The 17,318-nt window shown below is 42.6% G+C and overlaps 1 protein-coding gene and 1 long non-coding RNA gene across 6 annotated transcripts in view; one reads left to right on the top strand and one right to left on the bottom strand.

The window, feature by feature from the left end:
- FAT1 (FAT atypical cadherin 1) overlaps positions 1 to 17,318 on the bottom strand; it is a 376,731-nt gene that overhangs the window by 215,646 nt on the left and 143,767 nt on the right. The gene's annotated exons all lie outside the window — the stretch shown is intronic.
- Positions 14,695 to 17,318, top strand: part of LOC137567296 (uncharacterized) — a 31,133-nt gene continuing 28,509 nt past the window's right edge. The window contains exon 1 of the long non-coding RNA XR_011030975.1: positions 14,695 to 14,856. This is a non-coding gene — a long non-coding RNA (uncharacterized lncRNA). The remainder of the gene's footprint in view (positions 14,857 to 17,318) is intronic.

Here is a 17,318-nt window from a genome sequence, read left to right as displayed (position 1 = left end):
ACCAGGACTCATAGCAGAAGATCCGGGTGGTGGAGGACAGCGAGGGACTGATTAGCCTGAAGGGGGCTGGAGGAAGCCCCAGGTATGTATAAAACTTTACTTTTCATCCGTCTCAGGTACCCTTTAATTTGTAGTCACCAAACCAAATTTTAACAACGTATCAAATTATTTGATTTCATCAGCAAAGGGAGTGCATACATTTGCATAAATCAGCATCAGTGCAGAATTATTTCCATCTCATTGACCATCTCTATTAGTGACACAGCTACACATCAGGCTTTATTCTTACAGCATAGATGTTATTTAGTATATATAAGAGATTCCTGTGTACACATCATATATACAGTCACAATCAGATATGTATATCTGACCTTAAAAATACGGGGACTGCTTTATTGAAGCAGCTCAAGTAACTAATTTTGATTGGTTTATTTCATGTTTGTGGACTAAGCACAGCTATTACTGTATATATACATTATTGTTAATGACTATTATCTGAGAAATAGAACATTTTATCATATTTTCTATTTTAATTACAGTTACAAATTCATTAGGAGTCGGAGTCGGTGCATTTTTTCCCGACTCCGACTCCAGGCACCCAAAATTGCCCGACTCCACGACTCCGACTCCACAGCCCTGGTTGCGGGGACAATTGTATCCCGTGAGTATGGGCCATAAGACTCGGGCCTACCTCCCTCAGTAAGCTGCTTCCATTTACCACCTGTTAATATACCAATGCCCACCAATATCACATGACTAGAGATGGTGACAGCTGACCAATGGGTCTAGTGAGGGAGGAAGAAGCAGTAACAATTTTGTCTCACAAAACAGACTCACTCTATAAGCAGTTGGATACAGACTCAAATTAAATCTATATGTTAAGGCCAGATACTAAAGATGGCCACTTCTTCAATGCAAGATGCGGCTGGTCAATGCAAGATGTGGTTGGTCCATGCAAGAAGTGGCCAGGTGATGTGGCCAATGTACAAAGAAACCTGTGGGTCGGCTCCTTGGGTCCTCTCCAGGGGAGAAGTTCCGGTACACAGATGGGAGTCCAAGAAGAAGCATATGGGTCTCCCCATTAGATTGTAAAAGACAAATGAGAATCCTACCTCCACCAGGTAGGATTCTCATTGGTCCACCACTCAAGTAACCAATGATAATCCTTCCCAGGCAACTGGTATTGATTAAAAGTAGATCAATACGGCAGCCTCCATATCCCTTGTCCTTTAGTCTGCATTCACAGTGGGACGTTGCAGAGCTGCGTTATAAACTATTATAACGCATCTTACCGCACTGCAATACTAATCCTATAGGTTGTTCACAGTGCGACGTTAGCGTTGCATTGTAACACGTAGCGTTATGGTAACGCACTGCTTACAGCGTGTTACCTCTAAAAGCACGTTACCAGGTACAGGAAAGCAAACTTTTCATTGCCTGTATGCTTTCCTGTACCTACTGTATGCGACGGTAATGCAGCCTTAAAGTGCGCTACCACCTTTTTTTTGCCTTGCTTTTTAATGCTGTGTTTCGACTCTAACGTCGCATTGCAACACATCGTCCCACTGTAAATACAGCCTGAATGTTGGACAGTACTCTGGATGTTGATAATATGGTTCTAAGCTTGACACATACGTAGTGCTCAAAAGCTTGTGGACCCTTTAAAATCTTTTATATTTTTATATGACTGTGTCCTAAAACAGCGTGTGATTCTGATTAGCTTAAAAAAACGAGTTAAATGAATTACATTTATATATAGTTGTTACATTTATATATATATATATATATGTATTATATTTCCTGATGTATTTTTACTTCCTTTGTTTACCTAGGTTTTTGTCATCTACTTTTAGGAGTTGTTTAAAATTCAGGTGATGTTTTAGGCCACATTCATACTAAAATATAGAACATTTTACAGGGTTCACAAACTTCCAAGCACTCCTGTATTAAAGAATGATGATGATAATAATAATAATAATAATAATAATAATAATAATAATAATAAGGCATTTCCAAGCTAGTAAAAAAGTAGCATCAGTTGAAAAAAAAATCATCTTTCAACATGTAGAAAAACAGGCAGCTATTGGCAGCATACCTGTTATGTTAAAAACAGCTTAATTGCAGCTGGAATCTGAATACCCATCCTGAACTTTTTCTACAGACTCTCAGCAGAAGTCATTTGCATTTTCTTTGTTGCAGTTGTCACTTTGTTTTAAGTACTTACATTTTTAATTACTTGTGTTTAAATACTACTCCCCAGCCAACAGGAAAGGTAGTTTAATCAGTTCCCCTGCTAACCTAGTAAACAAGCCTTCAAAATCCGAACAGGCATTGTCAGGGGTTCAAAAACAAATTAGAACTGCAGGTCGATGTAAGAAAAAGTAATATATTGCAGTAATTTTGTTTTGTAAAAAATAACTAAACACATCTCATGCGTAGCCAGTAAAAGCACTTGATTTGGACTTCAAATCTTATATCTTTAAAAAAGATCTAAAAATTGCAGCCCCCCAGTTCCACTGCTTGCTGAGATAGGGTATATCGAACCTATCTTGTGAACCAGTGGGGCTGGGGTGTTCCCTTCCTACCATTAAAGGAGTTATCAGGCAAACCTGGTGAAAATAAGCTTTAAGCCCCGTTCACACCTGACCGTTTTGCCGGCGATTTCGGCAAAACGTTCAAGTGCTAGCGCTTTTGAAAGCACTAGTGCAATAGAAACCTATGGGCTCGTTCTCACTTGGGCGATTTGCGTTAATCGCATGCGATGGTATCCTGCACCATTTTCAGGCGATTTTCCGGTGATCGCGTTTAGTGCTACAGAAACCCTAATTGCGATAACGGAAAATCGCCACAAGTATGAATGGCAATTTTTGGCATTAATCGCCAAAAATCGCCAGAGTAAAACGCTAGCAAAATCGTTAGTGTTTTGCAAGTGTGAATGGGCCCTTACTCACCTGGGGCTTTCTCCAGCCCCTTGCAGCCGACTGTCCCACGCCGACCGTTCTGCTCCCAGCCGATGTCCCGGTCTCCGTGCATGGGGCAGAGGCCGACCGTGGGGTCGGCCTTACTGCGCCTGCGCGAAGCACCGCTTTCAATCATGGCCATGTGGGCCGCTGCAAACTGCCCCAGGTGATTAAAGCTTATTTTCACCAGGTTTGCCTGATAACTCCTTTAAAATTTGCGAGTGTGTAGGAGCTATGAGTGTTGAGATATTGAGCCTTTAATATCAGTAGCATAATGTTATACTGTAGACCAGGGGTCAGGAACCTTTTTGGCTGAGAGAGCCATAAACGCCACATATTTTAAAAGTACATAGGAGAGAAAAGAGGCGCCAAAAGGATAAAAAGGGCTTTAAAGGAGCTTAAAAGCCAAAAATTTGGTAATTAGAGGAGGCAGTGGTGGACTTACCTCCTCCAAGCAGACACAACACGACTGTACATTCAGTCTATTTATTAACAAACTCCAGATAAAACAAAGCAACGCGTTTCACGGGTCAGTGCCCGCTTCCTCAGGCAGAAGAAAAAGGAGTTACAGCATCTAGCAAAACAAACAACACTGGGCACCTCGACTGCCTGAGGAAGCGGGCGCTGACCCGTGAAACGTGTTGCTTTGTTTTATCTGGAGTTCGTTAATAAATAGACTGCATGTACAGTCGTGTTGTGTCTGCTTGGAGGAGGTAAGTCCACCACTGCCTCCTCTAATTACTAAATTTTTGGCTTTTAAGCTCCTTTAAAACCCCTTTTATCCTTTTGGCGCCTATGTGCTCTCCTATATAATATTGTATCCACCCTGGGTGGAGGGTTGCGACCCTTTTCTACTATCTACAGAGGGCGACTTATTCCTGAGTGGGGTCAGGATAATCTCCCCACCTGCCTTTACAGTGGTTGCCCATTGGTGACCCATGCTTGTGAGTATAACAACTATTACTCTTTGTCATTATTCCCTTTGTCAATACATACTACACTATTGGGGCTCTTGGTGTTCCTCTGTTTATCTCGTTTACATATTTTAAAATGTATTTCCATGAGAGCCATACCATATGTTTCAAACTGGGACAGTGTGCATGTGCTGCAGAGGGCTCACATCCCTGTTACCATGGTGATGTGTATACAGTTGGTCCGCCAGGCAGCGGTACTGTCAGACATGTCTTTCAGCAACATTAGCAATTTCCCCATGAGCCAGACAGGAGAAATACTGAATTAACAGCCTGAACAATTAGCTAACTGACTTGGGGATTGATTCACTTTGTAGGAAGAGCTCCCCGCACTTTGGCCCAATAGGCTGCCTGTTAAGTGACAGGCAGCCTATTGGGCCTATCAAAGTGCGGGGATCTGGTTCTACAAAGTCACTGGACCTAACAGGATCCAGGGTGGGACAATTGGAGCGGCCATCAGTTTTGGGGGAACTCGAGTAAGTTAGTAGTGCATGCTACAGCAGTAGCGTGCCTACTTTGAACATTTTACTTGCTCTGCCACACTAAGCTGCTCTGCTTGAGCAGTGTAGCTTAGTGAATCAACCCCTACTGATTTGTCTGTGAGCCAGATGCATTTTTTTCTCTTTTGCTTTCTTCTTCTTCTTTTCCTGGTAACAAACTCCCTTTTCTATTGTTTTATAAAACCTCCTTAGCAGTAACCAGTCAGGCTCAGGAAGGAAATGCGCAGCTGAGATTGGTAATCTGGAGTTGGATCCATTGCAGGTGTGGAACGTGTATGGTTGCCACAGAGCTATCTAGCAGTATGATTTTTAGGGTCTAAAAGCTTGTGGAAAAAAAATCGCACTGATTTTGGACAATAAAATCTGGAAATAATATCATCCCGCCAGGGAGGATTAGCTAGGCTTAACACTGTAATGTGAAACTGACATTTTTTGCACAATTTCCTGGATCACAAGAGAAACGTAAAAATGCACAATCATTAATAGGATCTGATCAAGCTTGTCAGTCTGGTTGGAGTCTGGAGTAGATGCATTTCCAAATCTGTTGGAAATGCATCTACTCCAGACTCCAACCAGACACAAAACACCACTGGGGAGGACACTGCACTGTCCCTTGCGAATGGGCCATTTGATATGTGGTCCTTAGTTTTCTCTCAGGAGATAATTTCTCATCTTCTCTAAAAATAACTTTTCAGCACTTATCACTCTCTTTGCTCATGAAATCAAATCATTTGATATGTTGTTAAAATTTGGTTTGATGACTACAAATTAAAGGGTACCTGAGACGGATGAGAAGAAAAGTTTTATATATACCTGGGGCTTCCTCCAGCCCCCTTCAGGCTAATCAGTCCCTCGCTGTCCTCCTCCGCCACCTGGATCTTCTGCTATGAGTCCCAGTAATTCAGCCAGTCAGCGCAGTCCGGCCGTGTGCCACTCCCACAGCCAGGAACATTCTGCCCCTGCGCAATTGTGCTGCAGAGGTGTAGTACGCTTCCAGCGGCGGAGTGTGTGCATGCGCGCTACGCCCGACTGGCTCAAGTACCTGGACCCATAGCAGAAGATCCAGGTGGCGGAGGGGAACAGCAAGGGACTGATTAGCCTGAAGGGGGCTGGAGGAAACCCCAGGTATGTATAAAACTTTAATTTCATCTGTCTCAGGTTTACTTTGTTACACAGTAGTACTATACTCTACATATGCACTCCCCACAGAGCTGCAGGGAATCCACTGAGAATGTTGTGCACATTGAACACAGAGGTGTTGTCTATCACCCATAAACCTGGTTCAGATTGTACCTGAAGAATGTGTAATAGAGGAAGAATTACCTCATTCCCCTGCAGAGTACCTGCACATCACTCTTACATGTACCCACACTTACATTGCCTAGGGCCTGATAGATGTTCAGATTCTGCATGAAGAATGTGTAATAGAAAGAGAATCCCCTCATTCCCCTGCAGAGTACCTGCACATCACTCTTACATGTACCCACAGGCACATTGCCTAGGGCCTGATAGATGTTCTTTGTTCCTGTCTATACCTTCTACAAGTACTCTTATCAAGGACTAGATTTAGTCTATGACTAAAAGTATTAGAGGCAGAAGATCAGCTGGCTAGCCAGGTAACTGGTATTATTTAAAAGAGAGTAAATATGACAGCCTTCATATCCCTCTCACTTCAGTTGTCTTTTAAAATTCCTAAGCATTGGGAGTTAAGAGATGCATTTCATGTTACATACTTTCAACCAACAAGATTGTAATATGCAAATTAGAGGAGTTGGAGTCGAGGAGTCGGTGGAATCTTAACCTGAGGAGTCGGTGGATTTTTGTACCGACTCCACAGCCCTGGTGCTACCGGTCAACATCCGCGGCGGCGTGCGTTGACCCGAAGTCACGTAAGTCAATGGCACTGCAAATGTTTGCTTTCACGTTGCTGCGCACATGCATGGTAGAAAGCTTTGACAATACACTTGCTTGCAATGCGTATTTCCACCACAGGAAGTGAGCGCTAGAGAGCCTCACTTAAGATCTTATTCGCTAACAAGAATTGCATGAAGGCTCACTACTGCAGGTATCTACAAAGCACGTTTTTAGCGTTGCGGTGCGATATGATCATTTGATCGCAACACAACTAAAACGAAGGCTGCTAAAGTGAAACCGGCCTCAGGTGCATTGTGTGATTTTAAGAATTTATAGAAAACAATATGGCCTCCTCCACGACAAAGAGAAATAAATTCTGCAACCCTGGCCAAGAAGGTTAGATGGCAATGCACATTCATAAAATCATTACTATTTAACCATGTTGAATATGACAGAGAAGAACAAGCAAAGGCAAGTTTAGTTCAGGTTTGCTGTAAATCACAGCACTGCCTAGACAGAATTACAAATCAGTTGCCGGGAAAGACATGTCACACATCCTGTATTTCATTTGTGTATTTAGCGGCTTGCCTGGAGTCCAGCTTTACTGCTTATACTATAATATAGCTGCCACTGCAAACCATATTTTTCCACCGGTAAACACCATATGGCCAGCGGACAGCATTTCAAAGGCCTCTGAAGTTATACTGCTATTAGACATCATTTGAGGTCATGCTGAGTATTATGTAAGAGCGTCTGAAAGGAGAGTGCCCATAGCAACTAATTACATGCTGCTATTTTCTAACCTGCCGTTTAAAAAACATTCAGCTGTGATGTTCTCGGGACATAATAAAGCGGACGGTGACTACGCATTTGATTGAGAAGTAGTAAAGTCTAGTCTCGGATAATGCTGACGTGTTCTGCATGTGAAGGCAGTGTATGATTAAGCTTCAATCTTCAAAGCAGAGAGTAAACATTACCTAATCATTTTCAGCCCCTTGTTACTCTGACCCAAGAAAACACCTCTAAAACAAAGCAGATGTCCTGCTTCAAAACCAAATCCTGTATCAAAGACCGTGCCCTCTACAAAGCAAGCAGCTTGATTAGAGTGGAGCAATTTCTGGTCTCTGTCTTTAAAATGAAAACTGAATGATCATAAAATGTTTCCATGTATGAAGCATGGAGCATGGGTCATATTAACCTGGTTACCTTTATAGATCTTTGGGAAGAAAAATGGCAAGCCCCTATTCTACTCTTCATCCAACAAGCATAGTGGAACAATAATTAAAGGACAACTGCAGTGAGAATATGGAAGCTGCCATATCTATTTCCTTTTAAGCAATATCAGTTGCCTGGCTGTCCAAGCAATCTGCCCGGTGGATAAACTGGGCTGAGAGGCGGTCAACTTCTTTGAAGATGCCGCTCCCCTGCCCGGCGCATGAGGTCATGCACACGTCACTCCATCATCCCTTTTGCCTTCAGCATAGCAACAGAATATTATAGCAGCTACGCAGTACACACACATCTGTACAGGCCGGCCCAACGATGTCACCCATGGGGATCGGGTTTCAACTGGTCTGTGATCTGGTCATCAGTTGTTAGGTGTGTACACACCTTTAACGTAGCCATTTATCAGGCAATGTATGGGTATACCACAGGCAGATTCCTGATCCATTGCATGCTGAAATCAATCCGGAATTGGCCTTATGACGCCACATCCGACCGCCTCGCCACCCCAGGGCTTTCCCCCTAATGTTAAGTGTCCCACAGTACCCAGTGCATGTTGTACATTACCTCCACATGTTCCCGCAGGCTCCAGGCGCACTCTGTCCTGCATACACGCGTTCCACGTGGTTGCCTAGTAACTCATGCGTGCGCCCCTTACTAGGCAACCACGTGGGGTGATCGTGTATGGAGAGTGGAGAGCACCCGCTGCCTGAGAGAACAAGCGGAGGTGGTGGAAAGGTAATGTATAACATGCACTGGGCCCCAGGTGGGGGGACGACGACGACACACCAAACATTAGGGGGAAAGTGCTGGGGGTTTTGTTGCATTTGTCAATCTTCCCGAAATTGCACACCGTTACCAACGCGCACCGAGCAAGTCTGCCCAATATCTTGCAGCATGTGCAATCGACAATGCAAACAATTTCGGGACCGAAATTGTTCGCATTGACAATCGGACATGCACTTGGCGGCACCAATTTTCATCTGATTTGATTATAATAATCGAATTGGATGGTGGATCGGCTGCCAAGTCGCCTGATGTATGGCTACCTGGTGTAATGGTTAAGGGCTCTGCCTCTGACACAGGAGACCAGGGTTCGAATCTCGGCTCTGCCTGTTCAGTAAGCCAGCACTAATTCAGTAGGAGACCTTTGGCAAGTCTCCCTTACACTGCTACTGCCAATAGAGCGCGCCCTAGTGGCTGCTGCTCTGCTCTGGCGCTTTGAGTCCGCAAGGAGAAAAGCGCAATATAAATGTTATTTGTCTTGTCTTGTCTAATGTAATGTCTGGGTTCTATTGTTCTTCCTACTTTGTGTCACATGATTACATCTGACTGACCCGCCCAGAAGCTGCTACCAGTGGTGAGGAACAGAAAGCTGCACTGCGGCTGCAAGAACATTTGACCCATGAAATGCTTATATTCATTTATAATCCTGATTGCTCTTAGAATTTGCCTCATTCTATTTCAGGTTTACTTGGACTGTGAATAAGGATAGCCTGCTTAGAAAAAAATAAAGATGAATAATATTAACAATTCAAATTCCGCATAATTAGGGATATTATAAGTTAAAATTGTTAATACTCTGCAGATTCTATCATTAGGAATATAATATAACGCTGCACTGTGCTAAAGACATGGATATTCAATGTAATTATTGTTTTAAAAAAAATGAAAATCGTACATTTATAGAGAAATATTGCCTTGATATTGTGGGACGGTTGCAAGTATATTATAGCGTATATGAAAACTAATTAGATTCCAATTATACCTTTTCATATTAACTGAGCTTCAGGCATTCCAGTAACTTTGCATAGATATTCGTTTATGTGCATTTAATGTGTCTTATTAATTTACTGCTGCTGTTTTATGTAGCTGGTGGATTAGCATTATTTATGAATGTCTTTCTAATGTGCCTATAAATCAGGGGCCGGACAAATCCCAGGAGCCACAAAGCCAAGGCTTCTCAAACATTACAGCAGGCGACTAACTTACAGGACTTTTTGTAATGTTTTTCAATGAAGCTGCCTCCTAAAACTTACCTACTGGCTCCTGGATTCCATAAAAGTCTGTCTATTCCTGCAATAAATGCATATAAAGTAAATCAACTATGCTAATATATACTCACTTCCTTATATAGACACATAGTTGCTTCTCTAAGGACCCTTTCACACAAGTAGCTGATAAGCGGTGAATTCACCGCCTGTCAGCTGCTCTTCTGAGGCGGCTGGGCCCTTGTTAGCGCTTAGTACCGACGATGTACAGGCGTGTTCCTCTGCTGCCCAGTAACACCACAGCGGGTCAATGTTTGACATGCATGGTGTTACAACTGCTGCAATTCTGCTGCATTTAATTGCACCTGAATTGCACTGGGGGGCAGAAGACGAGAGACTGAACTGCTCGGCAAGTGCGCAGTTCGGCTGTCCATCTGAAAGGGAACTTGGGATTCTGGGAAGTGTAGTCTGGCATCATTCGTTTTTCCTACTTTGAGTCTCCCTGACAGACCTGTAGATTAATCCAATGAGGTGAGTGCAGATATGGTTCCTGAAACATGTATTGCCCACTTCTGCATAGAACTCATCAGATGTATAAAGTAATGATGCATTGGAGCAAGCAGAGCGTGGCAATTTTACCGGTACTTACACAGCATGTATAACAAAGTCAGCGCAACCCACGTTACCTAGATTACGTATACACTGCTGGTGTAAAAGATACTAATGCAAGCATTGCTTGGATAACACAAGTTGCGCTAATCGTGTATCTAGCATTAAGTATTAGTAAAATTGGTGTGCACTACCTGTGCACAGCAATTTTACCACAATTTATTGTAATATGCTCCATTAACTGATAAATGTAACAGATTCAAGCTATTGGTCAAAAAAGCATCAGGCCACTTTCACACAGGGGCCGAAGGCTGTCAACCTAGCACTTATGAGCTGCTCCCATGCACCGGCTGGACACTTGCTAGCACCCAGCACGAGAGTAGAGAGGCAGCCTCTGCAATGAGTCACATCTGAGCACAGTCATGGCTAAGCTCAGACGCAACATAATGTAATAGTTTGCTACCTAGTAACCACATTTGGCCTCAACTCACTAAGATCATGCTGGAGATAATAAGGCAAGAGAAAACTTGCCACCACACAGTGAGAGAGTTATCTTATCTCTTTATGCCTTAAAGGGAACCTAAACTGAGAGGGATATGGTTATTTCCTTTTAAACAATACCAGTTGCCTGGCAGTCCTACTGATATCTTTGACTATAGTAGTGGCTGAATTACACACCTGAAACAAGCATGCAGCTAATCCAGTCTGACTTCAGTCAGAGCACCGGATCTGCATGCTTGTTCAGGGGCTGTGGCTAAAAGTATCAGAGACACAGGAACAGCAGTAGAGTCAGGCAACTGGTATTATTTTAAAAGGAAAAAACCATATCCTTCTCAGTTTAGGTTCCCTTTAAGTTACCTCCTCTGTAGTTACGTTAACTCCTCTGTAGTTATTTTCACACCCAAGACAGCCTGTCTTTAACTTTAGAATACTGGAGTTATTTTAAGGATTAAAGAGTTAACTTAAGAGATCTCACCTTAACTTAAAGACAGAAGAGTTACCTTTAGGTTTGATTCAGGTAAAATGTTTCCTGAATACTACATGCCTTATCACCATGGTGATAACTCTAGAAACGTCATTAAAGACAGGAGATAAGCTTAGTGAATTCAGGCCAATATTGTATGTTAATGCTGACATACGGCAGCTTGGAACTGCAGTCCAAAAGGAACATGTGACTGACAAGCGTGCAGTTCAGCCTCCTGTGTGAAAAAGGCCTTAGTTTCCAAATTAGATTAGCCACACGCAAAGTTCTGGTTATTGCTGGGAATACACGGTTCGTTTTTGCCTTCGTTTAAACCTTCGTTTCGATTGTGCCTTTTGTCCTTTTCGATCCCGAAATAATCGGTCATACGGTTAATATCACCACCCACGGTTTCGGTTTTTTTTTTCGATTCTGATGGTTTCGTTTTTCCAATGATCGAAGGCTGCAAAGAAACGAAACGAAAATCCCTTTTTACAGGGACGGACTAGCATAAACGAATATATAATCGATCTGAACAGCCATCAAGCCTACCAATGGCTCGATTAGATGGATAAAGAGAGATAATATCAAACATGTTCGATCACTAGTCGTTCGTTTTTGGGGTCTATTAATCGAAACTATAATGAGATTATGACTATTTTCACATACGTTTTCAACACTCGATTCGTTTACCGAACGAATCGAAGGTTTAAACGAAGGCAAAAACGAACCGTGTATTCCCAGCATTAGCCTCTGCTAATTCTGTCTTCGTAGAATACAAAAACATAGAAATATTTAAAACTCATCTTTGGTGGGTAGGAAAATAAGGAAAATCATATAAAGGATATTGGTGATAGAAGACTAGAAAGAGCTGGGTGGGCAGTAGACATAGGATCTAAAATTGACATTTTTCAATGTTCCACATTGTCCAGAAATAGTGAGGACTGAACAAGATCATGGAGGTGCTAATCAGAAGGAAACAGCTGGATCTGATTCTACATGAACTGAAATTAGTATAGATATTGGCAAACTACAGATTAGTACCTGACACTTCATTAATTAATCAAACTCACAGGTTGCAATTATTAATCTGAATCTCACTGGCCCCGTGTTCAGCCCTGGAGAGTTTCTGCTCAGTGCAGAGTAGAGCTGTGCAACAAGATGCTAATAATTCTCAAATACCATGCAAATTGTATGCAGCTTAGAAACAGTCCAATCAGAGTAAAGGGTAAGAGCATCTGATTGGCCCAATTCCAAGCTCAATACTATGAGCATTACATTTGCATGCAAGCCAGAATAATGTGCATCTCATTACCCAACTCTGGTAAATAGCAAGGGAAAACCCTAGATAACTTTTTTAGAGGATGAAGTTAATGACTGAACAGGCAGAGAGTCATAAGGGTGTAACAGCAACTGCTATATCGGTGCATATGTGGGCACTGCTATTGTTTATGAATAGGTGAAGCAGGAGAGGGATGTGATATGAAATGCATCACTTGTTATTACAAACTATACAGGAAGGGTAAATGAAGAGGAGGAATATGGGAAAGAGAGAACTCCTCCTTACCTCCTGGAATAAAGCTCCTATCCCTCCTCCATACTGCACCATGTGGATGTAGAAATGTTGGATGTTTTTCTAAATAATTTCTGGCGTTTTTTTAAGTGATTTTGAATTTCATGCAAGCGATTTGTACAGCAATCTTGAATTGTGATTTCCATGACGATTTGTGATCTCCATAGGTTTGGTAGCAAATGAGCTGCAAAATCGCTTTGTACAGCAACTGAAAAGTGATTTTGCAGCAATCCTATATTTTGTATTGAAGAGCAAATGCTCCAAAAAATGCTGCAGGCACCGCAACTGCGATTTTGAGTAAGTGCAATCACTACTGTGGGAACCCCTCCATTGACTTTCATTGACCTAGCACCTTGGAATCGCTGGCAATTCCAAAACACTGCTGAAACTGGAACAGGCAAAAATGGCGCACAGCGCCAACGGTATAAAAAGGGCGCAGGAGTAATTGACATAAAACAATATTTATCGGGTTATATCTTTAAAAACTTTAGGCAGCGGAGTCGGGGGGAGAAGCAGCGGGACAGGCAGCGGGGTGGAGGGAGTAGGATTAGGTGGAGGATGTGTGCCGAGGGATACATTACCTAGTCCCGGCCGGCGATCGCTCCTTCACTTCTGTTAGTTTTCAGGAGTCCTGCATCCAGCCAATCACCATACAGCTTCAGTTTCTGCATGCTGATTGGCTGGATGAGGACTCCTGCAAGCTAACTATGAAGTGAAGGAGCGATCGCCGGCCAGGACTAGGTAATGTATAATAATGCTACCTAATCCTCCCTCCACCTAATCCTCCTCCCTCCACCCCGCTGCCTACTGTCCTGCTGCCTCTTCCCCCCTGACCACCGCTGCCTCACTAGCCCCCCTGCAATGGCGCACCGTTCTGCTAATACATCTTTTATAAAACGTTATTTACCGTTTTAATGTATTTACATTAAAACGGTAAATAGCATTTTATGATCGGCAGAACGGTGCGTTATTACTCACTCTGCGCCATTTTTAACTGTACCCGCTGAAACAGCTCTAGAGGACCCCACGCTCAAGTGATAAAACCTTTGCTAGCTTTTACTGCTGTCTGTATTCACGGTGAGGAAAATTCAACTCACTTCCTCTTCGCACTCATGGGTGTCCAAAGACAGAAAGTGCAGGTGAATCTCCTAGATGGTAACACAAATCACAATTGAAAGCAAAAAACAAAACAAACAAAAAAAAACATGTTTTTCCCCTTGGTATGAAGGATCTATGATCCTGCGGAGAAAATATTCCTCACAAGCAATCCAACTCAGAGCTGTCACAAAACACAGGAAATGAGAAAAAGAAATCTCCCTATATGGATCACAGAGAGCAGTAACTTGCTGACAGTGGTTTTACCCCCTCCTTCTGTCTTTCTAAAAATTCCCCCAAACATTATAGGTGTAGTAATGTTTAGAAAACAGATTGGCTCTCATTGATTACCTTATTTTGCATATGTGCTTTGTACTTCACTTCCTGAATGAGCCCACTATGCTAATGTCCAGGTCTATATTCTATTTTAGGCTGCTTCTATCACGAAGCCATTCAGAGACAAGAGGGCTGTCCAAACCCAGTCCACAATACAGTCCCAGTCATAAAGGGATGCCAGATGAAATGAGGGTGGGACAAAGTTCCCTCTATTTACCTGCCAGGCCTCCTCACTCAGCAGGATGTAAAAAAATGCTCCGGCTGTTTCAGCAGATTCCCAGCCCACAGAAAAACAAACATGTTTGTTTTACATCAAAGAGGCTGTGGAGCGCTTTAGAACAAGCTATAGAATTTAAACTCTGATAAAGGGCTAATACTAAACACACAGCGCAGAAAAAAAATGTATCTGAAGTTGGCGTTGGAGATAACTGCATTTCATTCTCTCTTTTTTTTTTTTCTCTGTGCATGAAAAGCAAACACATTTTTCCTGATAATCCTCAAAGCATAATTTCCTGTGTTTTATCTCCCTAGTGCAGAATGAAAAGAGGAAGGAAGCAAATACAGGTAGAGGGATCCACAGCTAATCGCCATGCCGATAAATTAGCATATGTGATGGGCGATAGGACAGTGAGGAATGGGGAGTGGTGTGTTTGTGTGTGTGTAATCGAGTGTTTTACCAACATCTGCAAGAGGGCAGCAGAAAACAGGCGAAACCGGCGGGCAGCTAATAAACTGCGCAATCACTTCTTCCTCATCACTCATGCATTCCCATTTAATCAGACGTAAGAACAACAACAACAATTTTTTGTGTACAAATTATGCTACCCGACATACTGTTCTTTTCATGCCATTGATTGAAATATTCTTTAATCAACATGAAAGGAGAATTCTGGTCTAACGGGAAGATGCGATATTGATTTAAAACGGAAAGCTGTTGAAAACACTAAACATTACAAAAAATAACTAATTTACTAAAGGTGCCCGTTATCGGTACACTTTTTTCATAAGATGAGATCTTTTGACACAATTTTTACGATGAAAAGTAATCGGAAGGTGATTATCGATTGTTCCCATAAACGGGTCGTTTAGGGCATTTTCTCTCTTCAGATACTATTGTAAAATCCAACTTTCAGATCACCTGCATTTTCTGTTCCAATCGACCATATAATGATTATACATTGAGTTTTGCCACACACTGTAGTTTTCTGTACAATTCGATCATAAAAATGGCATCAAAAGAATGCATCTGATGAAAAAATTGTACCGTTAATGGGCACCTTACGGATTCTATTTTTGTCGCAAAGGAGGAGATGCCAATGCATGACCCAAGGACTGACACCATGAAAAATGTGGTGTATGGCCTGGTGCACACCAGAGGAGCTTTTCTGAGCGTTTTGAGTTTTTAAATCTGCTGCTAATGTTATCCTATGTGTCTGTGCACACTGGAGCAATGAGGTTTTGTAAAAAAACCCATAGCATTACATTGGGAAGAGGTTTTGAAACCTCTAAAAGCTCTTCCCAATGTAATTTTATGGGGTTTTTTACAAAACCTCATTGCTCCAGTGTGCACAGACACATAGGATAACATTAGCAGCAGATTTAAAAACTCAAAACGCTCAGAAAAACTCCTCTGGTGTGCCCCAGGCCTATTTGCTCATTCCATCCACCACATTGTGGCCATAGTACAGCTCATACAGACCAGGCAGTGATATGAATGACTGCACCAGGTTGTGCACACATCCATCCACAGCCAATCTTTGGGCAATTGATCACTATGATTGATTCACATTCAGCAGGTGATCTGTGGTAAAGCACAAACACTGTTCACGTGACTGCAATGGCTTTCCCGACTGATCCATTGTTCTCATCCGGTTCCTAATGGCTCCAGTGTATATCTGTCAGCTGCTCTGGCGGCGTTAAATGTGCAGGACCGATTGAGATTTACCTTCGCATCATTAAGTGACCAAGAAAACTATAGTTTACTGGTCATTATTGGCCTGCAGCTGAATCTATAGCCTATAAATGGACAATTCAGTCATTTTGTTGGATTGTTTCTCAGCCAGCAGTAAATACTGTCTCGTGTGTACACACCCTTGGCATTTAAAGGGTACCCAAAATTATGTGATATGATGAGATTAACATGTGTATGTACAGTTCTGATCCATACATATGAATAGGCCCTGCTCTTTTCTAAATTTTTCAAAGTGAGGGTTAAGAATTCTGGTGTGTAAATGACACTTTCTCATAAGTCTGACTTGATTTATCACTGTCACTAATAACTAATTACATGCAATATACCTATTTTGAGTGCAGGGCATAGATAAAAAGGTCAATGTTCAAGATGGGAGTGGCAAAGACTGTCATTCAGCTGAGACAATAAAATATTAACATACATTTGAAGCTTTTAAATGCAATCTGAAGTGAGAGGGATATAAAGGCTGCCATATTTATTTTCTTTTAAACAATACCGGTTTCCTGGCAGTCCTGCTGATCTCTTCACACACCTAAAACAAGCCTGCAGCTAATCCAGTCAGAAACATGATCTGCATGCTTGCTCAGGGTCTATGGCTAAATGTTTCAGAGGCAAAGGATCAGCACGACAGCCAGGCAACTAGTATTGTTTAAAAGGAAAGAAATATGTCAGCCTCCACATCCCACTCACTTCAGGTTTCCTTTTAATCACAAAAAAGACTATGGGATTCTAGGAAAGAAAAAAATTAAGAGCAGGACTATAGATACAATTGTTTATCTCATCATTAGTGTATTTTCAGTTCAGGTTTGTTTTAACACAATCCATGGCCTTTAAAGCTGTGGGGATCTGACACACAAGTGTATTTTTATATATGTTACGGCCAGAACCCGAAGTTTGGCCAGAACTAGAAGTGGCCGGCCACTTCGGGTTCTGGCCGGCCAATGCGCGAACTGGCCGCTGCGCTGCGGCCAATGTGAGGAATGAAACAATTCCTGTCAGGTTTAATGGGATGTTGCGGCCGCAGCGCAGCGGGTAAATGTATCCCACATCTTTACTTTATTCAATGGCATTAAGCCGCCCGGCTTTTTCCCTCCGCCTCTCTCTCCTCCCCCCCCCCCCGCCTCTCTCTCCCCTTCTCTTATGGGCAGCCGGGCGGGGGACACGCGTGTCCAGGAGAGTCGTTCGTCGCGGCAGGAGAGCAGAGCGGGGAGGCTGCAGACATCGCTTCTGCCAGCACCCGCTCTGCAAGAACGGCAGGATTCCCTCCTGCCG

Source organism: Hyperolius riggenbachi, chromosome 1 (assembly GCF_040937935.1).
Source record: "Hyperolius riggenbachi isolate aHypRig1 chromosome 1, aHypRig1.pri, whole genome shotgun sequence".
Lineage (NCBI taxonomy): Eukaryota > Metazoa > Chordata > Amphibia > Anura > Hyperoliidae > Hyperolius > Hyperolius riggenbachi.
Note: the sequence above shows the minus strand (reverse complement) of the source record. Positions and strands in the feature narration are given on the sequence as shown.